Source organism: Triticum aestivum, chromosome 7B (assembly GCF_018294505.1).
Source record: "Triticum aestivum cultivar Chinese Spring chromosome 7B, IWGSC CS RefSeq v2.1, whole genome shotgun sequence".
In the NCBI taxonomy this organism is placed as follows: domain Eukaryota; kingdom Viridiplantae; phylum Streptophyta; class Magnoliopsida; order Poales; family Poaceae; genus Triticum; species Triticum aestivum.
This window is the reverse complement of record NC_057813.1, coordinates 594,175,884-594,195,356: the sequence shown is the minus strand read 5'-3', so window position 1 is coordinate 594,195,356 and position 19,473 is coordinate 594,175,884. Positions and strand designations below refer to the sequence as shown.

The window sequence follows — 19,473 nt, the reverse complement described above, 5'->3', positions numbered from 1 at the left end:
GCGCCGCTCGTCGCCGCCACCACCCAAGACAGCAGAGGAAGCGCTGGCCCGAGCCCAGCTGCTCCTAGACTACCCTCCGGCGCCGCACAAGATCAACGACTGGAGGATGACCATATACAATCTCATCGCCTTCGCCAACGGCGACAAGCCCCGGCAACCGAGCGCATCGAGGCCCCGGCAAGGCGTCCAAGCGCAAGCCGACGCCGACAAGACCGCTGGGGGGGCCACCTCCGTGCACTCCCAGCCCCGAAGGCCAAGATCGCCGGCTCGTCGGACCAACCCCGACGGCGACTCCACCGCGTCGTCGGACCCGCGAACCCGACGCGATCAGCGCCACGTTCTCCAAGAACGGCAGCATGAAGACGCTCGCACTCGCATCGAGCGCAGAAGGGAAACGCGACGTCAATCTGACCAGCGTGCCGGGCCCACTGTCGACATGCATGCACTAGGGGAGCCAGGCGACTTGCCGTACGTGGCAGGTTGCCCTGCATTCACCCGCGAGCTGCGGCAAGTCCAGTGGCCCAAAACCAAGAACTTCAAGCCAGACGTGCCCGAGAAGTACGATGGCAGGATACATCCATCGGAGTTCCTCAGCATCTACACCATCACGGTGCAGGCTGCCGGAGGGCGCGATGAGAAGATCCTCGCCAACTACTTCCCGCTGGTGCTCAAGCCCAATGTCAGATCTTGGCTCATGCACTTGCCGGACGGTTCCATCTCTTCATGGGCGGACCTGTGTCATCAGTTTGTCGGCGCCTTCACGGGTGGCCACAAGCCTCATGGCCAGGAGAGTGACCTCCACTTGCTCGTCCAGAAGGAGGGGGAGCCCCTGCGCAAGTACATACAGAGATTCAGCCAGGTGCAACACAACATCCCAGACGTCCACCCTGCCGCAGTTATCAGCGCCTTTCATCAGAACGTGCGTAACCGCAGGATGAGGGAGGAGATGGCGATGTGCAAGATCAGAGACGTCAGCGAGCTCTATGCTCTGGCCGACAAGTGTGCACGGGCTGAGGAGGGGAGGAAAATCCCCGGAGAGGTTGCAGGAGCAGAAAGATCTGACAGTGAGGATACCGCCCCGGCAAGGAAGAACCGGAGATGGAACAACAGGAAGAGAAAGACTAAGGATGTGCTAGCTGTTGAGCATTCCGGCAACGGAGGCGGCTCCGACAAGGCCAAGGCCGATGACTCTGGCGAGGCTGTGGTGGCCGCCGACAAGCAGGATGGCTCCGGCAAGCGGTATTGCAAGATCCACCGCACCAAAGGCCACGATCTCCAAACCTGCAAGAAAGTCGAAGAGATGGCGGAGCTGCAGAAAGCCGAGTATGAGCGCCGCGATAAGGAGAGAGCCCAGGGAGGTGGCGGAGGATCCGGCAAGAAGCCGCACGCCCGGGGAGGACACCGCGGCAAGGCCAAGCCGCGGCAAGGAGATAGGCCTCCCCACGGCCGCGACAAGGACGAAGATGAGGATGAGATGGAGGAAGATGAGACCGATGACCAAGAGTTTCAGAAGGCGACAGAGGTGCTGTGCATCAACGGCGGCACCTCTCTGCACGCCTCGCACCGCCAACTCAAGCAGTGGGTGCGAGAGGTGAACGCAGTGGAGCCGTCCGTCGAGGCGCGCAAGCCTCTGAAATGGTCCGGCACGCCCATCATTTTCGATGTTGAGGACCACCCTGATCGCATCACTGCGGTCGGGTGCTTGCCGATGTTGGTCTCACCAACAATCCGCAACCTCAAGGTCACGAAGATGTTGGTTGACGGCGGGGCCGGCCTGAACCTGATTTCCTCCATAGTACTCAAGAAGCTCCAGATCCCCGACGGCGAGCTCGAAGAAACTGGTACCTTTCAAGGGATAAATCCGGGAAGGAGCAAGCCCAAGGGGAAGATCATGCTGCCAGTGACGTTTGGCAGCGAGCTGAATTTCAGGACAGAGAGGGTCACCTTCGATGTTGTTGATATCCCATTGCCCTACAATGGGATACTCGGCCGACCAGCGCTCGCCAAGTTCATGGCAGCCTCTCACTACGCATACAACATGCTCAAGATGCCTGGCCCGATGAGTGTCATTTCTGTCCAAGGTGACAAGAGGGATGCACTCATCTGCGTCGACAAGATCTACCGGGAAGCAGCAGCCGCAGCAGAGCGCGAGCCACTTGCCGCTGAAGCTCCCCGGGGGAAGGAGAAACTCAAGTCCGGCAAGTGCAGCCCTGATGCCCACTCCGGCAAGCGCACCTCCCCAGAGTGCTGCGCTGCCGTCGAGAGCGCACCATCGAGCTCCACCCGCAAGTGCAAGAAAGCAAAGGCAGATCCGCCAAAGACCAAGCCCGGCAAGAACAGCTCTGGTACCTGCTCCGGCAAGCACGCCTCCCCGGAGTGCCGCGCTACCGTTGAGGATACACCATCGAGCTTCACCAGCCAGTAGGGCGAAGAAAGCGTCCAGTTTCAAGCTTTTGGATTGTATTCCCTGAGAATCCGTACCTTGTACGAAGAACCTGTGCGCAAAAGGGTCGAATCGTGGCTAAGTTGCGCCCTTGATCCGTTTCGAGTCCGCTCAACGACGAAAGCGCGCCGCAACTAGCCCGACGAGTTCTTCCTGCCGGAAGCAACACCGCCAGCGGGCTGCTGATGTCCCGCACTCAGCAAGTGTGTTCGCGCCGGCAGGTTCCCTGAAAGCGCGGGGGGGGGTGAAAACGTACAAGGGAGGAAGTCAAGGGAGGAGCGCGGCTTCGCCGGACCGCGGAAGACAGAAAAGCTAAGTCACCCGAGCTTGAGTGCATAGCTCTTTCTTTTTTTTAGTTTTAAGCGCTTATGTTATGTTCCTCGAACGTTCGTCCCTTGTACGAAAAACCCGTGCGCTGAGGAGCCAACTCGTGGTTAAGTTGCGCCCTTGCTTTGTTTTCGAGTCCGCTCAACAATACAAGCGCGCTGCAACCGGCCCGAGAAGGTTTCTTGCCGGGTACAACACCACCAGCGGGCTGCTGACGTTCCGCACTCAGCAAGTGTGTTAGCACCGGCAAGTTCCCTAGAAGCGTAGGGCAAAAACGTACAAGGGATGTAATGAAGTCGAGGATGTAACGTAGCAAGCCTTGCCATGGGACGTCCTTTGTATGAGAAACTTGTGCGCAGAGGAGCAAACTCGTGGTTAAGTTGCGCCCTTGCTTTGTTTTCGAGTCCGCTCGACAATGCAAGTGCGCTGCAACTGGCCCGAGGAGGATTTCTTGCCGGGTACAACACCGCCAGCGGGCTGCTGATGTCCCGCACTCAGCAAGTGTGTTAGCGCCAGGAAGTTCCCTAGAAGCGTAGAGTGTAAACATACAAAGGGCGGAACATGGCGTCGCATTGCCCAACTTGAAGTTACATTGCAAAGAGTAACTTATTACAGCGCTGTCTTAGTTATTTTTGTGACTATAATAACAGCGACAAGGAGAAACCAGAAGGGCGCACTGGCGAAGAGGCCCCGGCAAGCCGATTTCACTAGGGGCTGCGATTGCCAAGATCCCTACGCGGCAAGTCAGGGTCCCCGGGGGCTACAACGCTGGCGGCAAGGACAGAGCAAGGCGCACCGGCACCTAGGTCCCGGCGGAACCAAAGTTGCCGGGGGCTGCAAATATCAAGATTCACCCCCGGCAAGCCAGAGTCGCCGGGGGATGTAATACCAGATAAGTTTTTCATCCCTCATCATGCATCCTCTTATGGGCTGGGGAAAGCGAGGCCGCGTCTCTGAACGATCATGCCTTGTACAAAAAAAAACCTGTGCGCGGAGGAACCAGTTCGTAGCTAGTCGCGCACCGACCATTGTTTCGAGTCCGCTCGACAATATTGGGTGAACTGCGGCTAGCTCAACGACAAGGTTTCTTGTCGGTCGCGGCACCGCCGGCAGAGAACCAACTCGTAGCTAGTTGCCTTACTGTCGTTTCGAGTCCGCTCAACGACTTAAGTAAGCCGCGACTAGCTCCGCGACAAGGTTCCCTGTCGGTTGCAGTTCCGTTGCCGACGTTCCGCACTCGGCGCTCATGGCAAGGTGCCCGCGCCGGCAAGTTCCCTAAAAGCGTAGGGTGAAAACGTACAAGGCACACAATCAAGTAAAGGACTTAATCCGGCAAGCTTTCCCCTCTTTTCATTAAAAAACATCCCAATTTAGTGCAAGTCCATGGAGGATGAAAAACATGATAGAGAGGATTACAAACTTTAAATACAGCTAAGGCCCGAAGGCTTACAAATTAAAAGATAAGATGCCCGTAATCCCTCTCCTTTTTCTATCTTCAGAAGGTAGGTCAAGGAGGCCCCGGCAAGAGAAGCTTGCCGGGGAGGGCAAAAGAAGCGTCTAGGCGAGCTACAGGTGCCAGAAGAGCACCTGCTTCTTACGCAGCGCCTCGAGCTCCAGTGCCTCGGCCGACTTCGCGGCCTTCGCGGCCTTCGCAGCCTTCGTAGCCTTCTCGGCCTTCGGAGCCATGGCGGGGGCAGCAGGGGAAGGCGAAAGCGACGGCGACGGCGGCGGCGACGGGCGGCGGGACGCTGTTTCGTTCTCGATTCAGGAGACGGAGGAGAGCGTCGGAGCTTTCGGAGGAAGGAACCGCAAGTGGCGAAAGTGGGGGAACGACCCCGTTCCCTCCGCTTATAAATAGGGGATGCGGACGTTACGCATTTCCTGGAATTAAGTATTAATCACATCTCCCACGACGCCGCAATCGACGCGTGCCATTGCGGGAGGACGCGGTGGACACGGAGTTCGATTCTGTGTGGACCCAGGCCACGCGTGCCCGTGCACTGTTTTGGGCCTGGCCCAACAACGCTCGGCACCGTGTATGGCCCAGGCCCGGGGGCTACTGTCGGTGTACTAAAGTAGGGGGGTACCTTAGTACCCCGAACTTGTGCACGGGCAGTCGCAGCTACCCGCGGCAGGGCTCGCCGGGCGTCCGCCAAGATCCTCCGCGGCTACTTTGATGCCATTCAAGAACAGAGTACTCAAGCTAAAGCCCCGGCAAGAGGAGCTTGCCGGGAAGGCCAACCAAGGCCCCGGCAAGAAGAGCTTACCGGGAAGAAAACAAAGGCCCCGGCAAGAGGAGCTTGCCGGGAAGGCCGACCAAGGCACCTCCAGAAGACTTGTCGCGGCGCCCCGCGCGTCCCGGCAAGGCCCGACGGCCGGCAAGCTTGCCGGCACGACAAGAGAAGAGCCGCGGCAAGGCACTTGCCGCTGCAAGATTGCCAACCAAACTCCAGCACATCCGGCGACGTGTCATCACAAGGCCATCCCAAAGGCACGTGGCGGGGCACTACGCAGCCATGCGGGGCGAGGTGGCAAGCAGAGCTGACAGAGACGCCATCGTGGCAACCGGTGGCTCACTTGACGGTCGCTTCTCTGCACTGTTGGGGCGACCGGACGGGCATTAAATGCCCTTGCCCCCTGCCGTCAGAGTTAGGTAGGGGACACTGTTGGTCACTGTTACACCAACCTGCATTTTTACCTTTCTACCCCCTCTTCTTACGCTGCCACCTATTGGTGCCCCCTTTAGACTATAAAAGGGAGGCCCATGCGCACGTAGAAGGGGTTCGGTTCATCTGGGGACACAGGATTAGGGTTCATTCGACATAGGGTTCGGTTCAACACACACACACACCACAGCACCGTGCGCTCGCACTCGAGCAAGATCAAATAAAAACACAAAGCAGCAGTAGGAGTTTTATCTCTCCGGAGAGCTCCGAAGCTGGGTAAAAATCGCCCGTCCCCCCAGCGCGTGCCCGGACCTCGATCTTCTCTGCGCGCGGCCTCCGCCCCCTCGCCGAACCAGAAAGGGGCCCCCCGTGCCCCATAGGTGACCGGGGCCGCAGATACGATTCAGAGAGCCCCGACACATACATTATAGGCAGTTCCCAAACAGAATGGTAAAGTTTTTACTCCCCCTCCACCAACAATCACACTCCACGGCCATCCGAAACAACGGGGTACCATCCAAACCAACAACAGTCCTGGGGGAGTTTTGTTTGCAATTATTTTTGATTTGATTTTGATCTTTTGATCATGGGACTGGGCATCCCGGTTACCAGCCATTTTTCTCGTGAATGATGAGTGGAGTCCACTCATCTTGAGAATAACCCACCTAGCATGGAAGATACTGACAGCCCCTAGTCGCTACATGAGCGACTCGGGCATACAAAACAGATTATTATTTGAAGGTTTAGAGTTTGGCACATGCAAATTTACTTGGAACGGTAGGTAAATACCGAATATAGGTAGGTATGGTGGACACTCATGGCAAAAACTGGGTTTAAGGATATTTGGAAGCACAAGTAGTATCTCTACTTGGTGCAAGGAATTTGGCTAGCATGAGGGGGAAAAGCAAGCTCAACATGCTTGAATGATCCATTACAATATACTTTAACTGGGATGTGAGAAAACATAACCCATTACGTCGTCTTCCTTGTCCAAGATCAACTCTTTAACATGTCATACTTAATGAGTGCTCACAATTATAAAAGATGTCTAAGATAGTATATTTATATGTGAAATCTCTCTTCCTTCAATATTCTTTCATGAATTGTTCAAGTGACCAATACAATGCTTGCTAACCTTTAATAAATTTACAACCTCTACTTCTTAGATGTGAAGTCATTACTCCCCATGGGATAAGCAAATAATACATATAATTTTTCAGATTTATGACATTCAACCATTTACTCATAGGATATAAGTGAAGCACATGAGTAAATGACAAACTACTCCAAAAAGGTATAAGTGAAGATCAATGAGTAGCTAAATAATTATGTAGCTATGTGAAGACTCTTCTCTCATTTAAGAATTTCAGATCTTAAGTACTTTGTTCAAGCAGCAAGCAAAACAAAATAAAATGACATTGCAAGGATAGCACAACTCATGTGAAGAAGCAAAAACTTAGTCTCAACCGATACTAACCGATAGTTGTTGAAGAAGAAAGGTCTTAGATGCTTGAGACTACTTGAAATATTATTTTGGGGTGCCTTGGGCATCCCCAAGCTTGAACTTTTGTGTCTCCTTAATTCCTCTCATATCATGGTTTCTCTATTTCTCACAAACTTCATCCACATAAAACTCAACAAGAACTCGTGAGATAAGTTAGTATAAACCAATGCAAAACCTTATCATTTTCTACTGTAACAAATCACTAAAATTATTATTCAACATTGAATACTAAATGCCTCTGCATATTTAATACTCCTATACTCAAATAGAATCATTAAACAAGCAAACATATGCAAACAATGCAACCATAACAGCAATCTGCCAAAACAGTATAGTCTATAAAGAATGCAAGATTCATCATACTTCCCTACCTCCAAAAATTATGAGAAAAATACTACGCTGTATAATATTTATCATAGCTCAATATTCAAAAAGTTTCAACATTATACCATTCTCTGACTTTTTAAGGGATTTTTTGCAACAGCGGTAAACTTTCTGTTTTCAAACAGCAACATGTATACTAGCAAAATAAGCATGGTAAAGGCTATCCTTGACATTTTTATTGAAAATACAGATGCAAAACATTATTCTAAATAACAGCAAGCAAATACTAACAAAATAATGCGACGCTCAAAGCAAAACACATATCATGTGGTGAATAAAAATATAGCTTCAAGTAAAGTTGCCGATAAACGAAGACGAAAGAGGGGATGCCATCCGGGGCATCCCCAAGCTTAGGCTCTTGGTTGTCCTTTAATATTACCTTGGGGTGACTTGGGCATCCCCAATCTTAGGCTCTTGCCACTCCTTATTCAATAGTCCATCGAATCTTTACCCGAAACTTGAAAACTTCACAACACAAAACTCAACAGAAAACTCGTAAGCTCTGTTAGTGTAAGAAAATAAAACCACCACTTAGGTACTGTAATTAACTCATTCTAAATTCATATTGGTGTAATATCTACTGTATTCCAACTTCTCTATGGTTCATACCCTCCGATACTACTCATAGATTCATCAAAATAAGCAAACAACACATAGAAAACAGAATCTTTCAAAAACAAAATAGTCTGTAGTAATCTGTATCAAACGTATACTTCTGGAACTCCAAAAATCCTACCAAATTAGGAAGTCCTAAGAAATTTGTGCACCAATTCAGAGAAACAAGAATCAGATCAAAATCACGTTTCTGTGAATTATAAAAACTAATTTACTGGGTGCAAAAGTTTCTGATTTTCAGCAGGATCAGCACAACTTTCAGCGTAAGCCATCCTAAAGGTCTTACTTGGCACTTTATTGAAACAAAAGCTATAAAACATGATTAATACAGTAGCATAATCATGTGGACATACTAAAACAATAAGGGTGATATTGGGTTGTCTCCCAACAAGCGCTTTTCTTTAATGCCTTTCTAGCTAGGCATGATGATGACAATGATGCTCACATAAAAGATAAGAATTGAAACATAACGGGAGCATCATGAAGCATATGACTAGCACATTTAAGTCTAACCCACTTTCTATGCATAGGGATTTTGTGAGCAAACAACTTATGGGAACAATAATCAACTAGCATCGGAAGTTAAAACAAGCATAGCTTCGAGATTTTCAACACATAGGGAGGAAACTTAATATTATTGCAATTCCTACAAGCATATGTTCCTCCCTCATAATAATTTTCAGTAGCATCATGAATGAATTCAACAATATAACCAGCACCTAAAGCATTCTTTTCATGATCTACAAGCATAGAAAATTTACTACTCTCCACATAAGTAAAATTCTTCTCATTCGGAATGGTGGGAGTATCATAAGAGACTCGAATACTAAAAATTGTTTCCACATTAATAGAGTAATGTTCAGAAAAAGGGCAATCATAATCATGACAAGTTTTATAATCATCGGTACCTTTTATAGCATAAGTTTCATCACAATAATCATCATAAGTAGCAACTTCGTTCTCATCATAATCGATTGAAACCTCTACTAAGATAGTGGAATCATCACTAAATAAAGTTGACACTCTTCCAAATCCACTTTCATATTCATCACAATAAGATTCAACATCTTCCAAAATAGTGAGATCACTACTTCCTAAAGTTGACACTCTTTCAAACCCACTTTCATCAATATAATCATCATAGGTAAGAGGCATGCTATCATCATAACAACTTTGCATATCAAAACTTGGGAGGCTAAAAATATCATCTTCATTAAACATAGCATCCCCAAGCTTGGGCCTTTTCATATCATAAGCATAATCACTCTCATCATTAATAGTATGGATAGCACCAATAGTATAGCAATTATCATCATCACAATGAGTAGTAGGAGCAACATCATTTGGGAGGGATACCTTTCTACCTTTGTTGCTCCTTCTTTTATTTTTCTTCTTCACATTATGTGTGGGTTCAACCTTCTTCTTTGAGCTCCTTATTGATGAGATTGGTTGAATAGAAAGCTCATCCTCGTTACATGATTCATCATAAGAAATAATAGGAGGATATTGGGAAATCTCTTCCCTTTCATTAATATTCTCTTCATCTTCTATTTACTTTCTTTTCTTTTGGTAATTGGCAATATAAGGATTTTCAAGGCAATTCACCGCACAATACAAATAAATATCCTCTAGATCAATATCAAGGAATTCCTCAAGGTTAAATTCTGAAATAAGCTTAGTTGCATGTTTCAATTCTTCATAACCCAAAAGCAAACTAAGTTCATTATGATGCGTAAGGGAAATCAATTCATCACAATTTTTGGACACGATTCGATCATGAAACAATTTGCATCGGAGATTTAAATAACCATGCTCATTGCAAAGTTCACAAGTACGGTGGAGATATTTTAAATTTTCAGCACTAACATTAAGCCTTTCTTGCAACCATTTAGTTTCTAAATGCTTATGCCTCTTGTAATATCTATTTTCCCTAATTGGTGTGTACTTGCAAACCCGATTCACTCCACAAAAATCTACATGCTTATAGGAGACATTTTCATCATAACTAGTGCAATCATCATTAGTACTATGGATATTCAAAGAGTTCATACTAACAACATTGCAATCATGCTCATCATTCAAAGATTTAGTATCAAGCATTTTATAGACTTCTTCTTCTAGCACTTGAGCACAATTTTCCTTTTCATCATACTGACGAAAGATATTAAAATTATGAAGCGTATGAGACAAACTCAATTCCATTTTTTTGAAATTTTCTTTTATAAACTAAACTAGTGATAAAACAAGAAACAAAAAGATTCGATTGCAAGATCTAAAGATATACCTTCAAGCACTCATCTCCCCGGCAACGGCGCCAGAAAAGAGCTTGATGTCTACTACACAACCTTCTTCTTGTAGACGTTGTTGGGCCTCCAAGTGCAAAGGTTTGTAGGACAGTAGCAAATTTCCCTCAAGTGGATGACCTAAGGTTTATCAATCTGTAGGAGGCGTAGGATGAAGATGGTCTGTCTCAAACAACCCTGCAACCAAATAACAAAGAGTCTCTTGTGTCCCCAACACACCCAACACAATGGTAAATTGTATAGGTGCACTAGTTCAGCGAAGAGATGGTGATACAAGTGCAATATGGATGGTAGATATAGGTTTTTGTAATCTGAAAAATGTAAAAACAGCAAGGTAACAAGTGATAAAAGTGAGCACAAACGGTATTGCAATGGTAGGAAACAATGCCTAAGGTTCATACTTTCACTAGTGCAAGTTCTCTCAACAATAATAACATAATTGGATCATATAACTATCCCTCAACATGCAACAAAGAGTCACTCCAAAGCCACTAATAGCGGAGAACAAACGAAGAGATTATGGTAGGGTACGAAACCACCTCAAAGTTATCCTTTCTGTTCTATCTAATCAAGAGTCCGTAATAACATGAAGCTATTCTTTCCGTTCAATCTATCATAGAGTTCATACTAGAATAACACCTTAAGACACAAACCAACCAAAACCCTAATGTCACCTAGATACTCCATTGTCACCTCAAGTATCTGTGGGCATGATTATACGATATGCATCGCACAATCTCAGATTCATCTATTCAACCAACACAAAGTACCTCAAAGAGTGCCCCAAAGTTTCTATCGGAGAGTCAAGACGAAAACGTGTGCCAACCCCTATGCATAGGTTCATGGGCGGAACCCGCAAGTCGATCACCAAAACATACATCAAGTGGATCACGTGATATCCCATTGTCACCACAGATAAGCACGGCAAGACATACATCAAGTGTTCTCAAATCCTTAAAGACTCAATCCGATAAGATAACTTCAAAGGGGAAACTCAATTCATCACAAGAGAGTAGAGGGGGAGAAACATCATAAGATCCAACTATAATAGCAAAGCTCGCATACATCAAGATCGTGCCATAGAGAGAACACGAGAGAGAGGGAGAGAGAGATCAAACACATAGCTACTGGTACATACCCTCAGTCTCGAGGGTGAACTACTCCCTCCTCGTCATGGAGAGCGCCGGGATGATGAAGACGGCCACCGGTGAGGGATTCCCCCTTCGGCAGGGTGCCGGAACAGGCTCCCGAGAGGTTTTTGGTGGCTACAGAGGCTTGCGGCGACGGAACTCCCGATCTATTGTTCGCTTCGATGTTTTTAGGATATATGGGAATATATAGGCGAAAGAAGTCGGTCGGGGGAGCCTCGAGGGGCCCACGAGAGTGGAGGGCACCCCCCTATCTCGTGGCCTCCTAGAAGCTTCCCTGGCTTGCACTCCAAGTTCCCTGGATTGCTTCTGTTCCAAAAATAACTTTTCCGAAGGTTTCATTCCGTTTGGACTCCGTCTGATATTCTTTTTCTTCGAAACACTGAAATAGGTAAGAAAATAGCAATATGGGTTGGGCCTCCGGTTAATAGGTTAGTCCCAAAAATAATATAAAAGTGTATTAATAAAGCCCATAAACATTCAAAACAGATAATAAAATAGCATGAATGCTTCATAAATTATAGATACGTTGGAGATGTATCACACCTCAAGCTCCCACGCATGGGGAGGGATTCCTTCAAGCTCCAGTCCCACCTTGAATTTCATGGCCGCGAACACAGCCTGAGATTGCCGTATCCATTGCCTGAAAGAAAGTCGTTGTCCTCTGAACTCCAACACCGGCCGCAACCCCATCCTGGTGCGGTCCTCCTTCCTCGCGAACACGACCAGGAAGTCCTTCGGCCTAAACCTGTGCACCGACACTCTGTCCGACGATATGCCCATCCTCTCTTGCAGCGCAGCCAGCACAAACTCCGGCGAGGTCATCGACCTGTCGCCACCGACATAGACCACCATGGCATGCTGCAATCTGCCCTCAAGCTGCTCCATCGCACGCTTCCTCCTGACAATGCACAATTCCCCTGAACCAATCTCCTGATCCGACTCCACGACCAGGCATGGCGGGGCGAGACGGGGCCACACCGGCGCCGCTAGTAGCGGCGGCGGGGGAGGGAGAAGCTTGCGCCCAAACACCTCACCCAACGATCTAGAACCCACAGACGCCGCCACCGACGCAGACCGCCTTGCAACCTTGGCTGCAGCCTCCCTCCTGAGGTCCTCGACCGGCGATGGGCTGCGCGGCCTCTTGCACTGCCTCGCAACATGGCCTGGGAGGCCACACCGGAGACAAACAACGTTGTTGGTGCAATCCTTCCGGAAGTGTCCTTTGCTAAGACAACGAAAACACTTGTCCCGCATCTCCGGCGAGACCTCCTTGCGCGGGGGCGACGGGCGGTGGGGCGCCGGCCTCTCCTCCCGCCGACGCCGCCACGGGGTCTTCTAGGAGGCGGGTGCCTCTTGCCGTGGCGAGATTCGCCGGCTAGGCCCCACCTCCTCAGCCTCCACCGCAGGGGCATGCACCGCCGCCGCCGCCGCAGAGCCCTCCGAAGCCGACGAAAGGCCAAGCCCAGAGACAACAGGCCTCTACCCATGGAAGGACGAGGTCACAGAGCGCGGGCTCTCCGCCATGGCGCGCCGGGGAAGGGAGGAGGGGGCGAGACGACGAGAGGTCAACTGGGTGGCCGCCACTGCCGAAGTGGCCAGCGGCGGGAAGGTGGACGCCGACATCGGAGTGACGCACGGTGGGCACGCGGTCTCGGGAAGAGAGGGCGCGCGGTCCAAGCAGCTGGGGCTGGGGCTGGGGCTGGCAAAGCGGTCAAATGGTTGTTTTGTGAAAACCATTTTTTAACAATGAATTTTGTGTTTTCACGCGTGACACATAAGTTATCGGTTTTTCGTGAAACGACTTTGTGAGCATGTACAATATCAAGTTGTACGTGCGAAATTTTTGTTTGAAATTTTTGACATTTCAAAATATGTTGAAAATATATACTATTAAATACCAGGAGCGCCTGCTCCCATGTGCCAAAACGGCACTCTCGGGTTGGTCTCTTTTTTATTCAAAGAGGTCACTCGCATATAGTACGTACAATTACTAAGACGCGTCCACGCTTAGTCAAGGTCTTGGTCAAACACAAGCTCACCAACACACACCTGTCGCGCCCTTGCCCGTCAATGGCGGCAACAAAGCCCGGTCGCCTGGGGCAGGAGAGGTCGCAGCCTGCAGAAACTGGAGGCAGCGAGCATGGCGACGCCGTGGAACAGCTCCTCGAGCACGAGCAGCCTGTGGGCCGCCCTGGGGCAGGCCTCCAGCGTGGCACAGCTAGTCGGCGTGGACGCGCTTGGGCTCGTCTCCATGGTGGTGCAGGCCGCGCTGGCGGCGCGCCGCCACCGGGACGCCTGCGTGCGCCTCGCGCAGCACGTCGAGCTCGTCTGCCGTCGGGGGCCTGCTCGGGGAGCTGGAACTCGACGAGCTGATGCGGCGGGAGGCCACCAGGCGGCCACTGGAGCAGCTCGGCGCCGCGTTGCGGCGGTGCTATGCGCTCGCTACGGTGTGCCAGGACTGCGGCTACCTCCGGCGTCTGCTCCTGGGCGGACATATGGCCGACGAGCTCCGCGCCGCGCAGAACGAGATTGACATGTTCATCCGCCTCATCCCGCTCATCGCCCTTGTGGACAATTCGACAAACAGTCGTCGTGCCAAGGTCAGTACTATTGAGATTTCGTGATTTGAGGAAAAACAAAACTGATTTTAGGGCAGTTTGTTTATAATTGGATTCCTGTTCAAGTGATTCTGTGCATAACTGCGTCTGACTCCGATTGCAAATTGGTACTACCAGTTCCACAATTCGATTTCAGTTGAGCAATTCTGATTTCACAGGGTGTTTCTGCTCTTTAATAAGGCCACGCCTAACCTGGATCATACAGCCTGTGCTGGTCAATTGAACATAAATAATATTTGTCACTTTGGCTATCCTTGTCTAGCAGGTCGAGGAGGGGGTGCTCAGTGTAGTCACAGATAGTTCAAATCATCACATCAGGTCAGATAATTTATTTTTTTGACGGTAACAGATAATTTTTCATTATGTAGTTTATTACTCTGAGAATTATTCATCATGTATTTATGTTTAAATCTGAAGTCTTGTTATGTCTTTTGACCAAGTAACAACATGGAAGGTTAACCATTTCCCGAAGGTTAACCACTAGGTATGCTGACAAAGTGACAAGGGACAACCAGATGATTGTTGATTATATTTGGTTGACTAGTGACTACCGCTTGCTTTAGATCATACTCCCTCCGTCCGAAAAAGCTTGTCCCAAGCTTGTCGCTCAAATGGATGTATCTAGCACTAACTTGGTGCTAGATACATCCATTTAAGGGACAAGCTTTTTCGGACGGAGGGAGTAGAAGTAGTTGTATTTGGGAGTTACATGTTACATACTTGTAACATATCTGTAGATTATGTCTGTAATGTAAGATGTGCATTAGTGCGATGAGTTAATTTGCTTTACTTAATATACAGTGTTTTGACAAAATTCTATTATATTTGTCAATAAGCATATTTTTTTCTTTTTAAATTTAACGGGCATGAAGCTCAAATTATGTAACCATGTCATAAGTTTGTCAGTTATAGCCTCAAATGTATGAATTTTGCCACTTTTTAGGACTGTAGTGAAGCCATTGGTGGGTGGTATATAGATATAGTAGTGATGAGATTTACCTACGTTTAGATTTCCAGCAAGAGATTTGGAGTTCACCAAAATATGCATTCAAGGTGCTACAGAACTTCGCAATGTTCAAGAACAGCCATTTGTAGGTAAGTAGTTACTTCTATGAATTTCCTAATGCGGTTAATCATGGACTCGGACATGGGAAGTAATAGACTGAAGTTTCATGACAGTCTTATTTTCTTCAAGTATTTCGGAATAGCTTTGTTATGTCTGTGTGCGGTTGGCAGTTGTTGCACCTTGCTGCTCAGGCTCTTGGGCATATTACAACAGAGAGAATAAAAATGTCCATATGAATGATTTTGATATTATTTTTTGTCATATGTGCATACTTTATCATGAGTAGACATTGTGTCACTGCATAGAATCTCACCGTGGCCAAACTTTAGTTAATAAACACATCTCATGAAAAAGAACTAGTTAGTGGAAGCAACATATGCTTCGGATAGACTATGAACTTCGAACCCTACTTCAAACTACTGAACATACAATTCTACAGTTGAGAAATTCATTGCCTCATTTAAAAAAATGGTTTTAGCACATGTTCACTCAAGTAGTTACCACGTGAAAAATGTTATGTGAGTGGCAGAAACTTGATCTGCGTATTGCATGGCTTGTATTACAATCTCCATTTTTTTTCGTAAGATGGGAGTCCCTAACTAGGATGAGTTGATGATCTATGCAATAGACAAATTGGAGCGTGCTCTTTACAAATTTGCATTCTCTTGGCCATGTCCATGTCTCTTTGCGATCCCATTTGGTGATAACTGACAAGGATAGCTTCCACGAGTCAGGCAAAGTGGACCTGCAAGAGCAGAAAATCTCCAACGTTGAAGAACTTATGGAGCTTTGTGCCCATATAGAAGCGACTTGCATGGGATTCTCAAAGTTCAACTTCTTTCAGATCATGGATGGTACAGGAAATTTCTCAGAAAAGGCAATAATTGGACGGGGTGGATTTGCCACGGTTTACAAGGTAAATATATGCGAACATAGAAATAAACTAAGAAAGTGAATGTGTGTCTTCCTCCGAAAAGCATTCCTAACGGCTCTGCTATGTCGCGGAGTGGGATTGACTAGTCCGGTTTTTTCCAGCACAGCATGCATCGTTGAATAGCAACCTCCAACCTGTATACTTTGGTATTAGATTCCTTGGTCTGATTGTTTTCTATGTACCGGTATTAGTGTTGGATCATGCTCAGATGGAAGGACATTTGCATGCATACCTATCTGATTCTCTCGCCTCTCTCCCCAAACAAAATCCATGCATTTTATTTCCATTTAATTTAGATGATTGATATCTCTTAACTTTTCGTTTTTGATTTTTTTATATCTGAATCCCGGTGACAAGACCTGTAGAACAAGACTAATCTTGGATACATTTTAAACAAATTTAAATTTGATCGATTCAATCATATTTCAATCAACTAAAATATGTGTTCAATCTTTTCTGAACTTGATTGAAAAATAGGTAATAATTCAAATTCGTGTGATCATTTATCAATTTGAATGCTGACAAATTATTTCAATATATTTCAAATCAATTTAAATTATGCCAATCATATTTCATATTTCAATTATCAAATTTGAAAGCTGAAACAAATGAAAGTTGACAAAATATTTTGATCAAATTTCAAATCAAATTCAGAAACACTCCACCCGAATTTCAGTTATTTCACTAAAATGTCAGCGCTTATTTATGAATTTGAAGCTATTTCACTCATTTTCAATGCTTATTAATTTTGCTAAAATAATTGAAATCTATTTGAGATGTTTCAAATAGATTTATAAATTAGTGACAGAACCGAAACATTTATGAAATAGAAACTAGAAATTGCACAACTGGATTAAGTCTAAATTTATAAATTGTTACAAAACTAATTTTGACCATATATCATTAGTAAACGAAATATACGAAACAATGGAACTGAAATACATGATGAAGTTAGTAACATAAATGTTGTAACTGAGATTACTACGGTTGAAATAAATGACGTGTGTGAAATTCATTTGAAATAAGTGAAATTAAATAACTGAAATAACTGAACTTGAAATATGATTAAAAATTGAAATCTAAATTAGTCAAAATGTATCCAAGTTTGTTCTTTTTTGAAGGTCTTGTCGCTAGGAATTCAAATATATGAAAATATGTGAAATCCGACCGACTTTTGGTTAGAGATACCAATCATCCAAAAAATCACAATGAAATAAAACTCATGCCTTTTGTATGGGGAGAGATAATATGGAGGCATGCAAGTGTCCTTCTCTCTGCAATCTCTCACTTTGATGGACACAGGCTGACAAAAGCTCACTTAGTATTTCTATACTTCCGTCTGAAAGTATTGAAGAGTTGTGTGGGTTAATGAGTTATACGGGCAAAGTAGGCATGGATCCTGATGTGCTAATGGAGGCCAGATTCCACTCGGCCACATGGAAGCTCCATTAGGAAATCAGGATTGCCGTCTTCTTTTCTCCCCCATAAAGCACTGATTCTGTTGGGAGAATGTTATCTAAACTCCGTCAGGAACCATTGCAGTGTGAGTTGTCCGATGGAGTTACGGTTGCCATCAAGAGAGCTCATGAGTGCGCAACAGTCGGCAGTGAATTGCAGCTTGCAAAGCTTCAGCATACCAATCTGATTAGGTTACTTGGGTGGTGCATTCATGAGAAAGAAAGGATTCTGGTCTATGAGTTCATGCACAATGGTTCCTTGGACGGTCACATATACGGTATGTTTTCGTTATGATCAGACATCACAGTTATTTTTTCAAGCACGCTTCATTTTATTTTAAGTATATATGTGGGTAGATTCAAAACATTCACAGTTACATGAAATGCTACGATAGCTCTCATTCAGCATCATAATCAACTTAAAGCTATTCTAGTTTGGTTTACATACGAATATAAATTGCAATTAGTTTTGTCTAAAAGATAATCTTCAATTGAACATTTTGCAGACAGAACAAAAGGGTCATTGCTAGACTGGTCTAAGCGACTCAAGATAATCAAAGGGTTAATAGAGGGGCTTGTTTATATGCACAAAGGCTCCATGTTATGGATTGTCAATAGGGACTTGAAACCAAATAATATCCTCTTGGATTATAACTTGAACCCAAGGATTGCTGATTTTGGATCAGCTAGAGCACTGAGTTCAGAAGTAGCAGAAGAGCATACAAACATGGTTGTGGGCACTTGGTATGAGCTGCCTGATAAATCAATCTTTACAGATTCCATCATTACAGTTTTGATCTCTTTTGTTTGCACTTTTCAGTGGTTACAAAGCTCCGGAGTATGCATCTCGAGGAGTTTACTCAGTGAAGACGGATGTGTTCAGTTTCGGCGTCTTGGTTCTGGCAATCATAACCGGACGGAAGAATACCATACTCGACAGACGAGGGGATACTGTTGGTGATCTTGTGCGCGACGTGAGTGAACTGAACATATATTTCTAGCATGATTTCTTGTAGTTATACATTCACGGTTGTCAGCACTAATGCTCAGCCCATACATATTTATAAATTTCGACTCAAGTTACAGTTCTCTCATGCCAAGTTTATTGGAAAATTATTTCAGGCCTGGCATATGTGGAAGGACAAAAGATTGCATGAGCTTGTTGATCCGTCTCTAGGGAACAGATATGAAATCGCCGAGATAACGCGCTGTGCTCACATGGCACTCCTTTGTGCCCAGGAAGATCCAGCAGATCGGTCCACCATGACAGATGTTGCTGCCATGCTGAATTCTGAAAGCATGAGCTTATCAATGGAGCCTAAGCAGCCTACAGTGCTGAGTAAAGGAAGTGATGGTGAAAGCACGGCATCTACATACATGGGCCAATCAAGCAGGACAATAGACATAACCATCACGAGCTCAGCTCCCATGTCGACTAGAGTTCGAATCATTCTGGACCCGGAGGTTTGATATGAAGAAAATAATTTAATGGTGGCATCATATATCCATATATAGTTGAAATGTGAATAAGGGTCATTGGCATTCAGTCGTCCAGGATAGTGGACCAATTCCAGATATTACTGTCAAGGGGCAATTTTTTTCCCTTTGTCAAGCCATTTTTGTGAAAATATCTCTATCTCTATCTTCTCTTCTCTATCTCTACTACCTAAAAGAAATGGAGTGTTCCTTTTCCCCTCTTACGTTGCCCGTTCTTCGTCCAACCTCTCGTACGACCCCCTCTCCCCTGTAGCGATTTTCTTTCCCCCCTCCACCGGTTTTCTCCCTGCCGGTTCTGCCGGTTTTACCATCATCACGTAAGGTAACCAGACGCAATCAATTTGTCGCTGGATGGAATGTTTCCTCTCAGAGTAGGAGTAATGTAGTATACGATATAATAAAACGGAGCGATATCTTTGGGGATTTTCTTGCTCCCGATATTTTTGCATGCGATAATGGTGCTAGCCAATCCGTAAACAAATCAGAAGGAAGCAATCACGTGTATATA

At 46.3% G+C, this 19,473-nt stretch overlaps 1 pseudogene; it reads left to right on the top strand.

Annotated features, from left to right (window-relative positions):
- Positions 1 to 13,415: 13,415 nt before the first annotated feature.
- On the top strand, positions 13,416 to 19,110 carry LOC123160353 (putative cysteine-rich receptor-like protein kinase 35; annotated as a pseudogene).
- The last annotated feature ends 363 nt before the right edge of the window (positions 19,111 to 19,473 follow it).